This window comes from Priapulus caudatus, unplaced genomic scaffold, assembly GCF_000485595.1.
Source record: "Priapulus caudatus unplaced genomic scaffold, Priapulus_caudatus-5.0.1 Scaffold1440, whole genome shotgun sequence".
NCBI classification, from domain to species: domain Eukaryota; kingdom Metazoa; phylum Priapulida; class Priapulimorpha; order Priapulimorphida; family Priapulidae; genus Priapulus; species Priapulus caudatus.
The window spans coordinates 27,826-35,517 of record NW_014578501.1 but is presented as its reverse complement, the minus strand read 5'-3'; positions in this window follow the sequence as shown (position 1 = coordinate 35,517).

Sequence of the window (7,692 nt, the reverse complement as noted above, 5' to 3'; positions counted from 1 at the left end):
ATCTCCGTGTACCCGCGTGTACGTGCGTGTATCTGCGTGTACCCGCGTGTACGTGCGTGTACGTGCGTTTATCTCCGTGTACCCGCGTGTACGTGCGTGTATCTGCGTGTACCCGCGTGTACGTGCGTGTACGTGCGTTTATCTCCGTGTACCCGCGTGTACGTGCGTGTATCTGCGTGTACCCGCGTGTACGTGCGTGTACGTGCGTTTATCTCCGTGTACCCGCGTGTACGTGCGTGTATCTGCGTGTACCCGCGTGTACCCCCTCTGTGCGTGCCTGCCTGAGCAGCCATTGTTTACAAAATTGCCTAGCTTAGCCTCGTTTTCGTGCGATGACCCCAGGTCATGAATAAAATTTAATACCGCGTTCAGACGGTCATGGTTTGGCTCGAGCCAAACGAGCCAAATGGGTCGGTTTGAGTCGGAGCGTTCACACGTAGGCCTACGCAAGTGAATACTGTCTGTCAAATTCAAATTCAAATTCAAATAAATTTTATTGCAGAAATATGTCACAGATACTTTGGCAGTATGTCGCGAGATGGCGTTGTGTACGATTTAGAGTGTTTACTTCCGTTCCGAGCACAATTATCAATCTTGAAAACGCGCATCCTGATCAAATTGTTCGAATTTTTATACTGTTTTGGACTTTATTTTGTCGAAGTACACGTTCGACACTCGCGTCATCTACCGTTCAACCGATTCTACCGTTCTACCGCTCGCCGAAAGCTGGTGCTAAAATTTGACTCGGGCCTGGGGCGCGTTTCACAAAGCTCCGTTAAAGTTCTCCGCTAAGTTCTCCATTCGCTCTTTAGCGAACGGAGGCATAACGGAGAACTTAGCGAACGGACAACTCCTGTTTCACGAACGCTCCGCTATGCCTCCGCTAAATAGCGGAGGACAGCAGGCAGTCAGCTGGCAGATAACTACAAACATGTGTTGCAGTTGCTAGGTTACGTTCTATCATATAACATATAAAGCAACAGCGCTGTGACAGAGATAGCTCTAACTAACGCTATTGCAGAGAGTCAGTGTGTGCGTGTGCGTGTGAGCACCTTTCAGGATGTACTGGACTGTATTAGGTCCATAGATGACTTTTATGGCTTCTGCCAAACCACTGCCTTCCATGATGTAGCCAATGCAGCCAAGGTAACTCTTCAGGAAGTGAAATCCTCCAAGTCTCACAACAACTTCTAACTTCTGATCCTTAACAATTTGAGATGCCTTGATGAACAGAGGCAAATCAAATGTTATTATTGCTGGGGATTTGTATGTTCCTTTGATAGCTCTCATGATGGTGGTGTATATTGTCTGCATGTCATTAGGATTCGCATTGATGATTCGCAGAAACTCAATTGAAGATTTCAATGCTAGTCCGTTGTATTTCTGATGCATGAACCCCATGAAGTTGGGATGAACGGTTCTTCCTTCTACCCATCCATGGTACCAGTCTATGACAGATGCATCTGTAGGAATGGATTTTTCTAGTATTTTGTGCTGAATCTCTTTATACTTAATGAGTTTTGTGTCCAGTAGGGCATTCGTTCGTTGAGGCACGTAGTTTTGCAGACTTTCCATATTTGACAGAGTATCACTCTTCACGATTGGCTTTCTCTGCAACTTCCTATTCTCATCTACTTCAATTTGATTGGCATTTTCTGGAGTGGTAACTTTGATCTGCCCCATGGCATGAAAACCTGACTTTCCATCTAATGTAATCAAATCATGATCAATGTTGTCACCAATGTGTTGCTCAAGCTGCTTATCAAAGACTGCCATTGATGCTGCATTTGTGTTATTAGTCGAGTCAATGTACGTGTACTTGCAGTTCACTGTCCCTTTTTGACTTTCACATATGCCCAGCCTGTGCATGCCATCAATCAGCTTATCTTAACCAAACTTGTGATCAAGATATAAGCTCATACCAAGCTGGAAAGGCATCTTAGATGATCTTGGGCGTTGTGAAGATATGATATTCTGCCCTGCAACATTTCGACGAACGGATGAATGAGGCATTAACTATGTTAACATCAGTTCAAGAGAATCTGGCAGCTCATACATTGATGTCATTTCTTTGAGCGAAGAAAAGTCATCTTTGCTGAAATTAAGGCACTTGATGTCATTCATAATGAATGAAGCCGCTGTTTTGATGATGGCTCTTTTCTTTGCGTCTTAATCATCAGTTTTCATCTCATGGTAGTCTTGGATGATGCTTGCTGTACATCTTCTAAAGCAGACAACATCCTTCTTACGTTCTTGATTAGTAATGAATATACTATCACCATAGTACCTTTCAAGTGCTTCTTTCAAGTATCTCTCATTATAAACTGGAATGTCATCACCTACTATTGTCTTCATCTGTTCATGCAGTTGACCTACTGTATACACACCACTCTCCATTTCACTGTCAAGCCATCCGCAAAGCTGGTAGAAGGCATTTTCCTTGTAACTATTTACAAGCCTGCCTGGTTTCTGAAGAAAAATAAAAAACGGACCGCTTTGCTCAACAGAGCTCAATGATTGGTCTGTTGAGCAGAGCCTTTCCTCAACAGCGCTCAATGATTGGTTCGTTGAGCAGAGCCTTTTCCTCAACAGCGCTCAATGATTGGTTCGTTGAACAGACTGTTGGACCTCCGATGGGCAAGCGCCAGGGAATGGGCATATACCGGGTGCTGTAGGCTTTTTTTGCACTTGCATCTTGAGCACATAATGACATTTTTTCGACGTAGTACACTAAGTTAACGCTGTCATGAAGACATAATTTCTGGCAGCACGCGACACAATAAGCGAGTTCGTAGTAAGCCAAGGGGTTGTGTGACGTCACAGGTCACAGTTAGGGTCATTTGTAAGAAAAATCGGTAAAATGTCGAGTGCGGCGTGCGCTCTCGGTTCAGTACGTTTTTGTACATGTATTCTTTGTACGTGCACACGCACGCACACACGCACGCATGCATGTACGCACGCACGTGTACGTGCACACGCGAAGACAGTAGCATTACAACGACACAGATGCATGCGTATGTGTACTGTGCGGTTGAAATACTCGAATGCACTATTTCGTCTCTACGTCGTCGTTTCGTCTATTTACGTACATCTATTTCGTCGTGTGAATATAGTTTGGTATACGTGATTTGTTTACCTATAATTCGCAGTCTGTTTCATGATATCGTTTGGCATGACGGCGTGCATTACACGCTAGCGCATGCACATGACTCTATCTGAATAATATTTATAACGATATTCGATAAGTTTGATGGTGATACGAGAATATATTGCCCGAGATAGAACAATATATTTTGGTATCACTACTAGAAACAAAGATCGAGTCACCCAATATTATTTTATCGTATTTTTTTAGACAAGTACGTAAGTAAATATTCCATGTTACTAAATTTATTATTGTTAAATATTTACCAAGTAATTAAAGCTGTTCAATTAACATGGTACAAAAATACTAATGAAATCAAACTGATATGAGCCTAACTTCTTAGAATTAAATGGCAACGGATCATTTATCATGACGAACGCGTTATTTATTTCATGAATTCGTTATCAGCATAATTACGTTAACTCCATAATCAAAATCATATCATTGATCTAGGTTCTACAAGTTAATATCACATTTTTAATTAGTAGGTACGACTCACGCAAAGCCGACGATGTCTTTATAGCCTTTACTCGAGTTGTGATCATTCTGTAAAGTTTTCAACGGAACGGCTATTGCAACAAAAAAAAACGTGTATAATTCAGACAATTGTCAAGTTATACACTGTCTAATGCGAAAGGTGTTGCAACGTTACGACGCGAAAGTTGTTGCAACATTAACACGCAACGTGCACGCGATACACAGCACTACCCCAGATACACACACGTAACACCCGCGGTAACACCGCACGTAGCACGCACGTGCACTGCAGATAAACACGCACGTACATGCGGATAACACGCACGTAAACACGACGGGTAACATATCACAGCGGCCGGGCACGTGCACGGAATACACGACGGTACACAGCGGGTACACGCGGGTACAACAGATGGCGCTTTTTTTGATGTCTTACTATGCGATCCGCAGAATGCGCTTTGCGACGTCGAGCGATCACCAGTGATCAAGTTGACCAAAGGACCTTCCGGGGGTCGTGGCCCGGGTCGTGGCGCTTGCCCATCCGGAGGTCCCAACAGTCTGCTCCCAACGAACCAATCATATGAGCACTGTTGAGGAATAGGTTCTGGGCTGTCAAACGAACGCGCAATCATTGAGGCGCTGAGTTGAGGAAAGGCTCTGCTCAACAGACCAATCATTGAGCTCTGAGATGAGCAAAGCGCGTGCGCTGAGGTCTCATCACAAGCAGACTAATCATGGAGCCGCGCACAGACGCACAAGATCAGGTACAACAGGCGGTACGACGCAGATACACGCAGATACAGCGAAACGTACACGCGGGTACAACCGGAAGTATACGCACGTACACGCACGTACACGCAGTACACGCACGTACAACCGATACACGCACGTACACGCAGATACACGCCACGTACACGTAACGGGATGTGCCAGCATTACGCGACACGTCACGGACGGGTAGCAGGAGATAACAAACGCACGTACCACGCGGTACACGCACGTACACGTACCACGCAGAATACACGCACGTACAGTGCGCGGGTGCACGAAGATACACAGCGCAGGTACATGCACGTATAGCGCAGATAACACGCGGGTACACGGAGATTACACGCGTGCCACGTGACACAGCGGTACATCGTCACGTATCAAGCAGAATAACACGCAAGTACAACGCAGATAAACACGCCACGTACACGCGGACAAAAGACCGCACGTACACGCAATTACAATGCAGATAGCACGTGCACGTACAAGAGCACAGCGAGACAGACCGCACAGTAAGCACGCGGTATTACGGAGATACACGCCCACTGTACACGCAGGTACACGCACATACACCGCAGCGACGTACACGCAGATAACACGCACGTACAACGCAGATACACGCAACAGCCGCGATACACGCGGTACACGCAGCGTACACGGGAAGCGCATGGTACACCGCACGTACATCACACGTACACGGCGAGTAGCAGAGAGCAACGGGACGCCCAGCGCATGTACAGCGCGCAGGGCACGTGCAAACGCGAATACATCACGTACACGCACGTACACGCGGTAAACACGCACGTACACACGCGTACACGCACGTGCAAACGCAGAATACAGCACGCACGTACGACGCACGAATACACGCACGTAAACGGCGACACGACCCACCAGAAGGTCCGTTGGTGCAAACTCGATGCACTAGTGATTGCATCGAACGTCGGCAAAGCGCGCATCGTGGCGGATCAGCAAGAGACATCAAAAAGTGTCAATACTGTGTACCCGCGTGCACGTGCGTGTACCCCGCGTGTAGCCCGCGTGTAATTCTTTGGGGGTTTGCCAAAGCGTGCGTGTACCGCGGTGTAACGTGCGTGTATCCGCATGTACGTAGCGTGTATTCGCGTGCAGCGTGTGTGAACCCGCGATATGTAATCATGGCGTGTACGTGGCGTGTACGTGGAGCGTGTATCCGCGTGCACGTGGGCCGGGGGGGGTGTTAAAACCCCCGCGTGTACGTGCGTGTATAGCTGCTGTACGTGGGCGTGTACCTGCGTGTAAGCGTGGCGTGTACGTGCGTTGTAAGCCTGCGTGTACGTGCGTGTACCGCGTCCGTGGTAACGTGCGGGTTATTTGCGTATACGTGTACGCTGCGCTGATATCTGCGTATACGTGTAGCGTGGCGTGATATGGCGTGTAGCGTGCGTGCATTATGCGATGTACGTGGCCGTGTACCTGCCTGCGTGGTACGGCGCGAATGTAGACGCCGCGTGTTACGCTGCGTGTATCTTCGTGTACTCCAGCGTAGTATCGTGCGTGTAATCTGCCGGTGTACGTGGCAGTGTATCTGGCATGTACAGTGCGTGTACCTGCGTCGTACGTGCGTGTATACATCCGTCGTACCCGCGTGTACGTGCGTAGTATCATCCGACGTATCGGTGTACGTGCGTGTATCTGCCGTGTACGTGCGTGCTAATCCGCGTGTACGTGTGTGTGACCTGCGTGTAAGTGCGTGTACCCGCCGTGTACGTGCATGTATCTCCGTGTACACCCGCGTGTATGTGGTGGTGTACGTGCGTAACGGCCGCGTGTAACGCCGCGTGTACCTGATTCTGTGCGGTGTGCGCGGGCCTCCATGATTAGTCTGTTGATGAGACGCTCAGCGGTGTTTACAGTTTTACATTGCAAATCTCTGTTGTATGTTGTATCACGATTCTCGCTACACACTCGTGCTCGCAGTTGTGGAATCGAAACGCGTCCCCGGTCCGACGTTTTCGATGGGACCAAATTGGCTCGTGCCAAATTGGCACGGCCCGAAAAACCGTCCGTGTGAACGCTCGGCTCGAGCCAAATCTGGCGCGGGCCTAATTAGGCTCGGGCCAAAAACGTCCGTGTGAACGCGCCTTTAAGACTGGTGTATTATTCTGACCACCTTCACTCACCTGCTTCCTCGCGTTGTCATAGAGACTGTGTTGCAAACAAGCACACCACCAAGTGGCGAAATCTGGAAGCCTTTCCGTTCTTTCTATTCGGACTTGTGTGTTGTTTCTATTCTGTGACACGCCATATATATAGACCCTAGGTCGTTGCTACGCAAGCGCGTTATCTGTTTATTCGCGTTTGTGTTTTTCATTCACATAACTGTGCATTCCATTCAGAGTTGTGCATAGTCGCAAAGGCAGATTTTCTATTCTCCATATTAGTTTTTTTTCAATTTTACAAAGTATTGTTTCTAGTCGTACTTGTGTTGTTTTCATTTACAAAAGCATTTTCCATTTGACATAGTGTGTTTTCTATTTATTGAAGTATCGTTTCAATTTTACAAAGTATTGTTTCTATTCATAGTTGTTTTCATTCCTGATTTCAGTTTTGAAGGGAATGGCTTGCCATACATAATATACGTGCTGAACCGAGAGCGCACGCCGCACTCGAGGTTTTACCGATTTTTCTTACAAATGACCCTGTGACCTGTGACGTCACACAACTCCTTGGCTAACTACGAACTCGCTTGTTGTGTCGCGTAGTGCCAGAAATTATATCTTCATGACAGCGTTAGTGTACTGCGTCGAAAAAATGACACGTGCACAAGATGCAAGTGCAAAAGCCTACAGCATCGGGTATTCCCTGGCGCTTGCCAATCGGAGGTCCACCCACCAGTCTGCTCAACTGTTGAGCAAAGCGGTCCGCTGAGGTCTCATCAACAGACTAATCATGGAGCCCGCGCACACGCACAGATTAGTTACACGCGGGTACACGCACGTACACGCAGATACACGCACGTACACGCAGATACACGCACGTACACGCGGGTACACGGAGATACACGCACGTACACGCAGATACACGCACGTACACGGAGATACACGCACGTACACGCAGATACACGCACGTACACGCACGTACACGTACACGCAGATACACGCACGTACACGCGGTACACGGAAATACACGCACGTACACGCAGATACACGCACGTACACGCGGGTACACGCACGTACACGCAGATACACGCACGTACACGCAGATACACGCACGTACACATACACGCGGATACACGCACGTACACGCGGGTACACGCACGT